Raw genomic sequence first — 12,994 nt, 5'->3', positions numbered from 1 at the left:
TTTTTTTATCAAAATAAAAGTTATTTAAAAATTTAATGCTGTGTTGGAATAAAACATATCTATCATTTTTTTGTTTAGGTTTCTTTTGTGATTTGTCATTCGTAGTCTTAGAACTCTTGATGGTTGATCAACATATAAACAGTGACGATTTGCACGTGGTATGTGGTAAATATTGTTATTCTATCGAGTGGCACAGTTACAAGTTACATCCTTTCCAAGAAGAAAAGTCAAATTCATCTTATTATTAAAACTGTATACGAGACCTATGTTAAGCTTTTTACAATAATATTTGATATGACTGTACAAGTCAAAAATATAAAAGAATGATAAGATAAGCTTGAAATAATAATTAGTGATATCCCGATGATCAATGATATTTATGATTCTTATGGTATTTCTTCTCTTATTTACAAATTTAGAAATAAATTGTTGAGGATAGTTGTTAGCTAGTGAAATTTTATTAAGTAACTTTAAATAATGTTCATAAAATGCCTGCTAATAAATTAAAAAAGCTCACTTGTGTGTGAATAATACCTTTTTTTGTTGTATTGGATTAGGCGAGAGAGAATTCAAGTATCTGCCGAAGTTTTTGCATTTTTAGTACCCATTGGATAGTACTGTTTAATTTTATTAAATGATAATCTCCCAGTAGAGAAAACCTATACTGTTGTTGTGACATATTTTGAAATGAATCTTAATTAAGGACGATAGTTATTAAAAATATTTTTAATGTAGATAAAAAATATATTGCAGACACACTTATAAGGGTATCATAGCGTACAAACAGTGAATTATCAAAACATAAATTCTTTAAGAATAAGATTTCAAGTTAACGCATTACATACTCACACAGTACTAGACTACAAGGACTGCCCATTGGTGAGCCAAGAAATAAAATTGTACATTATTTATCGTTGCCGTGGAAAAAGTTGAATGTAAAACTAAAGAAACTTGTGTGCAAAATTTATTTGAAAAAAAATTGATTTCACGATATTAGTTTTTTCACAAAAGTTCAACAGCGTTTGGAGCTCAAGTTTTACTGGTATGAGTAAATAATCTAACATTAATAGGATTCACTTGAATGTAACCTGGTGATATAATAATGTCTTCTACTTTTTTTTTGTAATTCATTACGATTATTTCTGATTGACTAAGGCAGCGAAATATTATCACTCAAAAAGTCATAAAAAAGTTAAGGAAAACTATAAGTGGGTTCATTTAATTTCAAGACAATTATATCTCTAGAAAGTCCCTATTTGTGTATTCCTATCAGTTCGTAAAACTGAGGTAAGTCTTTTTTATAAATACCTTCATTAGACTTATTGGCTTTCTGAAAAAATATTATATTGATTCCACTTGCATATAAAACTTCCAATATGTTCAAGAAATTGCTTAATAGAGTTTTTTTTCAACTGCAAATTATATTTATTATTACTTAATAACTCTTTTCATTTATCAATGTAAATTTTTTTATCAAATACAATAGTGACCTTACCATTGTCTGCTTTCGTAATAAAAATGTGTTTATTATCTTTACGAAAGATTTGTGTTTGCTTTAAACTGTCTTGGAGAACTGTATCATTTACAGAAGGACGAACAGGTGTCTATTATGATAAGAAAACACAATGTCTATTATAACTAATAACTTTAAGTAGATGTTTTCTAACTGACTTAAATTTTTTGAAATACTTGAGTGCCTGTTCAACATTCTGAAAATGTTAAAAATAACTACATTTATATTATTGTTAACTAATTAATTAAATTTATCACCCAACTCTAATCTAATCGCAACACGACTTAATAGATTTTAATTTTGTTAAAAGTGATATACTGAAATTTTATTTGAATATTAATAAATGTTATTGGAACGTTGAACATTCACTTAAGTATACAAGAGACTTTAAAACAGTAAGATAACTTCTAATTAAAATTGTTAGTAACCATAGGAATTATGCAACTACTCGTCTGTCTGAAATTGATAAGGTTCTTCAAGACAATTTAAAGCAAACACTAGCCTTGCTTAACAGCAATTGTAACATTTTAACTACTTAAGCAGACAAAGGTCATGTTATGGTTATCATTGACAAACAAATTTTACATTCATAAAGTAAAAAAGCTGTTAACTGATGATAAATCTCATTTGTGGTTAGGAAAGAACCCTTTAGAGAAATTATTTTCAGTTACTGACAGTTTTTTAAAGAAGTTCGATAAAGGTCATTATAAAACCAACTTATCCAAGCACAATATACCAATTCAAATAAACATAAAAGACTTATTTATTTATATTATTGTCTCGACATTGAATTCACCCACTTATAGTTATGCATAATTTCTTTCCAATTTTTTGATTAATAGTATGCTGCTGGCAGAGTCACACAGAAAAATAGTAACAAATTAAAACAAACATTAAAAGACGTTATTATATCACGTAGTAACACTCTAGTAAATCCAAATAAAGTAAAGTTTTTCACTAATACGAGTACAACTTTAACCAGAAACGCAGTTAACCATTTTTGGAAACACTTAGATCGTAAAATTAATGTTTTTTTCAAATGAGTTTTGCAAATAAATTTCCCGCATTTTGAATTTGAACTCGTCTAACTCAACGAAAAATAATATAAGTAAATTTTGAGCTCACCAATGGGCAATCTCTGTAGTCTGATGCTGTGTGAACATCTGATTTGTTTACCTAAAATTTTATGCTTATAGAAGTTATATTTTAATGTTTCACTGTACGGACACTATGAAGATAATATTTTTATATGTGTGTCTACTAAATATATTTTACCTATACTAAAAACATTTTGAATAACTGTTATGCCTTATAAAAATTTACCGGTAAGACATGACACACCAACAGCACTAGTTTCCTTGACTTAAAAGTAATCATTCAACGAAATAATACAGTACTTACCAGTTGGTACCAAAAACCCACAATCTTCGGCCAATACTTAAAGTTTTTTTTTTGCTTCTTCCAAGAAAACATAAGAAACAGTAATATTTACACACTAGTACAATTTTTTATTTAGTTATCACATACTTTATAATGTTAGTTTAAAATTATTGAATACAATTTAGCTAGCTGATTTCTGTCCTTAAAAATTAATTTAATACATTTGTTAGTAAAAGAAGAAATACCTTAAAAACATGAGTTTCATTGACAATCACAATGAAAGTGAAAATAATAAGAAACTAATCTTGTCATTCTCGCATACTTCCTGCTTAAACAATCATTTTAAATATTAGTGTAAAATTATTCTTACAAGTTTTGTATACCGTTTCAATAATAAGTAAAATTCGACTTCTTCTTTTAAAAATGATGTAGCTGTCCCACTCGATACAAATAACTTCATTAATTACACATTACGTGCAAATAACTATAGCTTGTTTGCTGGTCGAACATCGAGAGTTATGAAACTACGAATTACTTAACAGAGAAAAACACTTAAAAAGACAGAAGATCTATACTATCACAACACAGCATTAAATTTGCACATTACTTTGGATTTTTTAAGATAAAAATTAATGACATAAGAGAAGACTGCAGGAAATGTCTTTTTTCTGAAAAGGCGGCGTTCCTATAAAATAAGAGGACTCTGATATCATTGAATGCATTATAGATCAAAATCTTCTCCAGTGTGATAAAGGTCTTGTCAAAGCAGTTTAAATGTATCCACCGCATGTTGGTAAAAACTTTCGGTCATGTATTGGAGTGGTCCCACCACAATATTGTAAGCCCTTTGGAAAAGTTTGTGTTTTTATAAATTGATTATCCTTTCACATAGACAATCCTGTATCTTTATTGCAATGCTATAACTGTTAGGAGTTTGCCTATTTCGCTAACAAGTGTCAAGGCAATGTGCTTTGCAGTTTTTGTGCTAGCCCACATGAGTCTAACTTGTGTAGCAATAAGAGTAACTTTCGTTATCACTGATGCTTAGCATCTCATATCTCTGCAAACGCTAATCAAAGTAATTTGAAAGAGTCAAATTTACAATGTAACGTAAGAAAATTAAGTGCACTGTGTGCTTTGTAAGTTATGACTGATAAGTATTTGTGTGTCAGCCATTCCAATGCACAATTGCCTAACGCCAATTTTATTGATGTTCTTGTCTTTATTTTAACATTTGGAGTATATGTTGTGTGCATAAATCAGTCCTTCCGTAAGTCACATCATGACTCGGCTTGGTTGAGTATTCCACATTATCACCTTATCCACAATGATCAAGTTTGTTGTAGTGAGTGCAGCGTTGCTATGTACGCTCACGAATGTGTACCTTTTCGTAGAGTCAATTGTGGCCTCGTGTAAATTTCTTTGCAAGTTAGTTTATAACCTTCTGAGGCCGGCTTCTGGTATGATGTGGTTGAGAACGGTTTTTTTGGCTGTAATGGTCCGTATAGTAATATTCTTCTCTTGTTGATTTTAATACAATTGGGTTTTCTACTCTTTTTCCCAGGAATATACTTGTCAACTCCTTGCTTAATTTCAATCTTAAGCGTCTACCCTTAAAACAAACACACCATTTAGGAAATCACTTTTCTACCGTTGATTACTTATGCCTCGTTTATGATGCTCGTATGGCTTTTTTCTCAGCACTATTTGCCTGATATATCACATGTGACGTTGCACTTTTGCGCCCTGAGACACTATAGGGTGTCGGAGCCAGGGCGGTCCCGAGACAACGTCCAAAGACACTTACACAGATCCTCTTGCCCAAGTCCGCCGTACACTGAAACACGAAAAACCCCTGTCCCCACGCTCACGATGTCCGCTGCTTGGCCCAGGAGACTCGTCCCTGAGGAAGTCTCGCCGGTGGTAGACCGTCGGGATCAGACTACTCTTCCAAGGAGTAACGAGGCGCGACCTGTATATTCGGAAGGAAGGAAAAACACACGCACGACAATAGACGAGTTAAATAATTTTTAAGAACACTTCACTTTATTTTTGGCGAACTTTTACACGTGGGCTTTTAGGCCCGAATCTTGGGGCAATCCAGCGCTATCGCAACAATCCATGACAATCACACTTTCCCCCAGATTCTCCCGTTCTCGCACTCCACGCTTCCTGGGGGCGTCCCGCACTACCTAATCCCCTGACACACACCTAAATACACACACGCTCACACACTTTACTTTACCCTTACCTCCGGGCTCACCATGTTCCGGGTCAAATCAGCTATTAGGCCTACCGATGACCTGGTCTCGCAGATGACAGCTGGGGGGTGGCGATAGTTCTCGTCTCCTCGGTCTTCGGTCACAAGGTCGTTCCCGGTTGGCTTGGAAGCTGATTCCGCTCTTCTCTTTCTCTCTCTCTCTCTCGATTCTCTCTCTATTCCCTCGATTCCTCCCGAAAACGCGAAAACTTGGAAAGCTCTAATTCGCTCAGATGCTGCTACAAGAGTAATTGTGTTAGGCCCACCAATTAGTGCAGCTTCGCGCATTACCGCACTATATCTGCATACATACTTCTGAATCTTACCACCAGGACATCATTCACACACACTCGAACGCGACGCAATTTATAGTACATACGCTTAATACAGATACATAGGTATACATACAATCTTCGTCGATGACGCAATACTGGATTAGCACAATGGCGCGGTAATTATAAATATTTTATAATACGCCCTTGCACAGGTAGACCCTTGTATACTAAAACTACACATTCTTCGGATTTTTTTCGGCGCTATGTCTTTTTTTCTCTCCTTAGCGCTACTCCTTGTATCCGATTACTCTCACATAGTACATGAAACACACAGACCCAGACCTTTATTAGCTTCTTGTAAATCAAAATAGATTCCACCTTGATGACGCGTTTTGGCGCTTAATGTTATAGGGTCAGAGAAAAATGACTCCGTCATACACAGCATGACATACTTCTCGCTTGTTTTAAATATGACTACCTGTCTTTTGAATAGAAAACAGTTAGGCATCACTATTTAAAATAACAAAACTCTACTTGTTTACAAAATGACCTAATGGCTACTGATTGGCAACCACTTTTTTAATTAGCTTGATGTTAATTTTAAGGTAATAACATACTTGCAAAGCTCTTCGAATTAAAATGACAGTCTTGCTCCACAGCGTACATTTACTATACTCTCAAGTTTTGCTGCTCTTGGGATTATGGCTGAGCTGTGTAAAGTTTTGGAAGAGAGAAATGCTGCATGACGCACTTTCAATCGTACCATTTGACGGAAGCGAGCATGCACTTACGATCTCTCGTACCATTGTTAATCTCGGTTTTTCTCTCACTCTTTCTCTATTTATCCCTCTTTCTCAGATGTATCTACGCAACACATACCTTCTTTCCTTATCTCTATCGTCTACTCTGTACCAGTATCTAGGAGTCTGACTGGCACTCATGAGCCCTCGCACGATGCAAGAAAACGAACAAAAATACACAATCCCTCAACACTTTAGTATTGACAGCGAATGTTTGGTGTCCTGCTAAAACTTGGATTGCATGGTGATCCTTTGGCTGTTAGCCATTTGTCAGGTCACTGTTTTCTTTCTCTCTCGTCCTGACCATCCTTTACGTTCGCAATAAGTGCTGACTTGTTAAAAAATGTGATCTTCACCTGATACGTATTTTAGACTCATGATCACGTTTCAATGAAAAAAAAGTCTGAAAAATGCAATAAAAATAATGAAACAACCCTATTATTTGTATTAACTTAAGCTTAAAGGAAATCTGTTTATGTAATGTCATAAAGGTCGTGACCAATAGAAAATGTTTTGGGGTTTACAGAATAATACTCAATTTAATGCATCTTTAACAGTAATTTTTGTAATGAAAATAGCCTCATACAATTATGAAAAAAAAATAAGAAAATCAGGGGTCTTTATTCAGAGAATACCATGATATGGGATTAATGGGAAACGCTAGTTCAAGCAAGGTTCTCTAAAATGCACTGTCCAAGGCTGATTTACAGTCAATGAAAACATAACGTCGTTACACTTTCTCTGGATTGCCATTATTCTTGGCACGGACATAGCAGTTTACGTCCCTATCTCTTACTCACTCGTCTTGGCTTTTCTCTCTTTTTCTCTCTCTCTGTCTTTTACTGTAATTCTCCAAAAATTAATTTCTACGAAAAAAAAAGAAAAAAAAATAGCAACGCACGTAATCTTCTTTTTCTATCTTAAAAACTAAACCCTCTATCTCTATCTCTCTTGTCTCAGGGGCGTAGAAATAGATACGTTACAGCTGTTGCTCCGTTATTATTGAGACTTGTGCCCTTATTTATACCTCTGCTAGAGCTTTTTACCTACAGAACATCTTTCTCTGGAGTTCGAAAAAGCTTTTACCTTGCATCCTGGTGCTGTAGGCCTCCTGAAGCTTGGAGATCCGGCTTGAGTACGTCCCCGTGTGGTTTCCAACCTTGTTGTGCTACTGCTGGCTGGTCGTTGGACGAACTGTATCACTTAATTCTGGCTGCTAGTCAGTAAGTCTGGCTGTGCATTTGGTGGATCGGCTGTAAATAGATACGATGTTTTTTAGAGTAAGCTAAAGTATTTCCTACAGCTAGGCCACCAGTAGGTGACGTCCTCTGGCATCAGCAATAGCCTTGCCCTGGTTTTTAAGCAATATCTGGAGATTTTCTCATAAAATGCTGATACATGGACGAACATTTTCCTTACTAAGTAGTCTAGCTTACCGGCTACTGTACTACTTGTTTTGCAGCTCGCTTATGTTTATTTTAATTTCTACGCTGTGAGACTTATTAGTGATATTTGACTATGATCGTTTTAACGTTACGTTGTGCAGAGACAAGAGCTCTTGCTCCTATGTTATTTACTATTAGCAACAAACGCAACTTATGTTGAATATGCCGAGTTTCTTTCACGTAAGTTATTTTTAATCGCAATTCCGTCCAATACAGTTTCACTGACATATAGTCTTAGGCGCGCTTATTACTATTATATTCGTACGTCTTCGTTTGTATTGTATTAAAATGTCAGTACGATCTACTGTGCTTAAGTGCAAGAAGTACGCAAAGAAAATTGCAAACGATATGTGAAGCTGTACGGTATACAATAGTTCGTTCCACCCGCGTTGTATTTTGAATTATTTATTGTCGTCGAGATCTGAAAGTAAGTGTTGTGCTTGTGTGTATCGGCGTGACAAACAGAGAGGCGAGGAACCCATTGACCCGATCTCTTTGCGGGCTATACACCACGACTTAAACTGGGGCCTTGCTAGTGCCACTGTCCTTGATTCATTGTTAGTTAGTAATTCTAGCACGGCGCAGACTGTAGATCGAGAAAGTGAGATTGTTAATGACCCATTGATGGGCACAGTGGATGCAGGGATCAAGATGCCACTCGGTTGAAAAGAATTTGACAAAAATGGTCGTTTTCTCGCATTGATGACATATATTAATTAATTAAGGCATATATTATCAACCGTTTTGATGTGATTGATAGGGGCTTAGATTCTTGAACCAACCGGGCGTCTGAACAGAACAAGCGTTTTGATGAGCTAACATCCAAGAATACTACACTGAGGACACAGATCAGCGAGCTTGTATCCTGGACAAGTGAGATGAGGAAGGAAACAAATGCGTGCAGGGTCATGTAGAAGGCTTAGCCCACGGTCGAGCTCGAGGTGATGTGTATGCCATGCGAGTCTAGCCGTTCTTTTGCTGACGTTATGAGCTCCATATTAGTTTTACTCGGCTTACAACATTTGCAAAGCGATATACTTAGCATACATACCGTAAAATCTAAGGGCTCTAAGAGTTTGGTGAAGGTAGCCGGACAATGTGAGACAGCCAAGTTTAATTCCTTCGTGGTATCATTTAAATCGACCACTACACGAGATTTTGTCTTGTCCAAGAAAAAGTATTTCGGTGAAATTAAGTACGGTTTCATATTTTCTGACCTAATTACCGACTCCATCATCAAGCTATATGTAATGCTGACACATTTCGTACATAGACTTTACATGTGGACCAAAGACGTTGCTATCAAACGGAAATATGAATATGTTTGGACGAATGGTAGAGAAATTTTTGTACGTAAAACAAATGGATCTGATCTTATTTATATTGTCACCGATGTCCAGGGAGGTGGTGTGGCCTGCTGCGTAAGGGACACTATTCGCAGCCAGATAGTGGATTTCTCAGATATCGCGTCCCACAATGAGAACGAGCTTATGGTTCTTGAGTTATCCTCACAAACTTTGCCAAGGTTTTTATTGGGGGTCCTATATAGGCGTCCGAAGGGTGCGGTGCCCACTAAACTTTTAGAAACCTTTAGTAGGTGTTCCACTCGTTACTCTGACATTTTTACTGCAAGAGATTTAAATGTTGATATGCTAAATATGAATTAATACTCGAATTGCTTTAAAGGTCTTCTTATGGACCACTAATTGCTTTTGGTAGAGGTTTCAGTTACACACCACGGGGGAGGGGAGCGCAGACACTTGGATCGATCATTTTATAGTCAATTTACGAGATAAAATAGTTGCATCTGGTCAATTCCTATCTTAACTTATAGGCTAACATGATTATGTATTTAGAGATAATAGTATTACGATTCCACAGAAAGCCCAACAGCTCAATAGGTTGCGTGATTTAAGACACTTTCCTCTGGAGAGGTTTGCAGCAGGACTTTCTGCAGCCATAAATCAAATATCAAGCGTCTTGTCCTGCAGTGATATTCACACCGCTATGAAGGAGCTCCGGTTGATAGCGATGGGTGTTTTAGATGTCAAGGCTCCTTTCCATGAGCGTAACTATCGTAGGTCCCAAGCCCTTTGGTTCACCAACGAGCTGCGACGCCAATGTAAGATTCGCGTTTGCATGTATCGAGATGCAAGGTCGACGGGATGGTGCCATGATGCGAGAATATAGATCGCTCTGTCAGGCTATTAAAGCAAACATATAGCACGTTCGAGAGGATTTTCCCTGGCAGACATTGTCATCGTTCCCATCTCCGCAATCTTCTTGGAATATTCTGAGACGCTTCGGCCTTGTGATGGGTAAGTATAGCTCGCAGATCGATAGTTTCTTCTCTAATGTCCTAAGAAGGTTCTACTCCTCGGTCACTTGTACTCACCCACCATGCAGTATCGAAAATCTAAATGAGATCGTGGGCAGTGACACCTGTAATGGTTTTTCGTTTCGCCTGGTCACGAAAGTCGAGGTGCACCTGGTAATGTACCACTGTGCCTCTAAGGCGAGAAGAATGAGCAATAATGGTCTGTCTTTGGAGTACTTTAAAGATTTATTTGCGATTATCACTACCTTTTTTGTCCATATAATTAATACAGCATTGGTCAATTGTACGTATTTTAATATGCGAAAGCACTCTAGCATAGTACCGCTTTTAAATGTTCAAAGCCCTTCGTTACCCTCATATACGCGGCCAATAGCAAACTTGCCGCACTTCAGGCGGGTTTTTGATTATCTTGTAGTGGATTTAATTTATAATTATATGAAAAGCGCTGCACTCTTGTCGCCCTTTTGATCCAGCTTTTAGCGTGGCTTCAGCACCCAGATTGCTCTCTTGAGGGTGTCTGATGACATTGACTGGGGTATCGACAAGGCTATGATTACATTATCAGTCCACTTTGATTCTCACAAAGCCTTTGACTCTGTGGACCATTGGAAACTACTCCTATCGCTCAAGCAAATTTGTCGGGTGATGCAATTTGTTCTCTGCATTTTTTCTTGACGCTTCGCTCCTTCTTGGTGGTGCATAAAAAGCATGGCTCATATGGGAGTTATTATGCTACTTCTAGTATTACTCAGGGATCTTTGCCCGGTTCTGTACTCTTCCTCGCGTATATAAATTCGATTGTGCTATGTCTCAGATACAGTAAGGCCATGCTCTTCACTGACGACTTTCAGGTGTACATACATAGCCTGCCCGGAGACATTGTAAATACGGTTACAAAGTTTAACGACGATATTAGTGCTGTTGACAACTGGGAACTTTATCGTGGATTGCCGTTCAACTTCTCTAAGATTACAGCACAGTGGCTAGCGTCAGCACAGTTGCTTAGGACTATGGATCGCTCGTGCGTGCCACTGATCATAATTAACAGTAATGTGGTGCCTTTCGTCCCATCAGTCAAAAATCTAGGCCTCGTCTTCGATGACGATCTTTCCTGAAACGCCCATGTCTCTCATGTCTCTTATATCGTCCACGGGACCTTGCATAGACCTCAGTATGGGGTGGGTTCGTTGTCTTGGTCGATCAAGAAGCAGCTAGTGGCCTTACTTGTGCTGCTCCACTTTAACTGTGCAGCGCTAGTGTATCTGAACCTTTTAAGATATCTCCAAGTCAAACAACATCAACTGTTTAATACGATCGTGAGGTTTATTTTTGGGGTGGGTCGTGATGCCAACATGAGGCCTTTTTACAGGTGATGAGGTTGGCTCACCGTTAGTGCTCGTCAAAGGTATTTTTTGGGATGTATGACTTATCGGCTGCTCACCTCAGAGTGACCTAGTTGTTTGGCAGAACTTTTCACGCAGAGAGATGGCCTGAAAAGATCCGTTAGGCATGAATCCGACGGTTTTTCGATCCCTTTCCCTCGCACAGTTACGTACGAGCGCTCTCTTGTCCTAAGTGCGTTAGGACTATGGGAGGAGATTCCCGTGGGGATAAGATCATTGAGCACTTCGAAATCTTTAAATGGAGCGCTTTTCAATTTCTTGTTTAAGGCTGAATAACATCATTATATTGCGCCGTGCCTTGTATTGAGCCCGTGGTTTGGGTGGTCGTATTGTGTTCTCACCTGGACGTCTTCTACATCTACTTTACAGTACCTTTTTTTTATATTTTTGAATAGAACTGTTCCTACTACCATTAATTGTTATTATTTATATTGTAATTATTAATATTATGTTACGCAATATGCTAAAATTATTAAAATTCTACGTTGTGTTTTGTAGTATCTTAACTCACTAATTCCGTAAGTTAATTGCAAACTTAATTATTTGTAATGTTACCACGTGCCTTTTACCAAATACTTTTTGAATGTACTTATATATTTTTTTGTGTTAAACTGTATTATTATGTATTTTAAGTTGCCATATGGTTTATCAAACCATTGCATTAATAAATTCGTTTCATTATCATTTCACCAGCGGAGCTGCGAGAAGTGTGCACATCAGCGATAGTACACACAAAATAGCATTGTTTGGTCTACTCTCTTTCTACTTTGCATTCTCGACACCATATCTCAGAGGATGGGCCACTGTTGGCCCGAGTATCCGTTTGGATTTAGTACATACTTAGTCGAGGCTCTGCAAACACGATTCTTAGGGGTAGATAAAACTCTGAACTTAGCATATAATAAGCTTGAGGCTCCTAATATTAGCGCAAGCAGCGTTGGTCATTTTACTTCTCCCGCTTTGCGATCTCCCAAATTGCATATTCGTTCGAATATGCGACCAAGTATTACCTGAACAACACAGACACAAAATTTTTTTCCTGTCAGGGGCTGTGATTGCGTTGTTCTTAAAGAGTGGTATGGTCTTTCCCGTTATGCATCTTTCTGGTACGTTCTAGGTACTCTCCACGCGTCTCACCCAATTTCCGTTAGACGTACTCGTAGTGTCTCTTTCTGCAGTGAAGGCATGATGAGCTTTGGACGTTTTTTTGAGTCTTCTTTGCCGTTACTAATTTTAAACTTTTTCTCTTGCTCTTCACCTCAGTAAAACACTTTTTCTTTATCAATTAACATAATCTAATAATTTTTTTCTTCTCCCAATACGTTGCATTAATTTTTTCAGGTCTTGGAACACGTCATATTATAAAAAGACATAGCTTTATTTAAATTTCTCCTCATTTTTACAGTAGCTGGCTGCCCCTCATATCATCGCTTTTTTTATCAAACGACTTACTCATTATCCACACTGTCTAACTCTAATTCACTACATCTTATTCTCCTCTATGCTACGCATATTAATCTCTCCCTCTGTACTAAGATTCTTTGGACTACTAATCTCTCTATCTGACGTGGAGGTCCAGA

At 37.2% G+C, this 12,994-nt stretch overlaps 1 protein-coding gene across 1 annotated transcript in view; it reads left to right on the top strand.

Annotated features, from left to right (window-relative positions):
- The window catches only part of LOC106644845 (uncharacterized), a 2,208,360-nt gene that overhangs the window by 1,974,250 nt on the left and 221,116 nt on the right, over positions 1–12,994 (top strand). The gene's annotated exons all lie outside the window — the stretch shown is intronic.

The sequence above is a fragment of the Copidosoma floridanum genome, unplaced genomic scaffold (assembly GCF_036245765.1).
Source record: "Copidosoma floridanum isolate Cflo_tuat_1 unplaced genomic scaffold, Cflo_Japanese_pri ptg000017l, whole genome shotgun sequence".
NCBI lineage: Eukaryota > Metazoa > Arthropoda > Insecta > Hymenoptera > Encyrtidae > Copidosoma > Copidosoma floridanum.
This window is presented reverse-complemented; position numbering and strand designations above follow the sequence as displayed.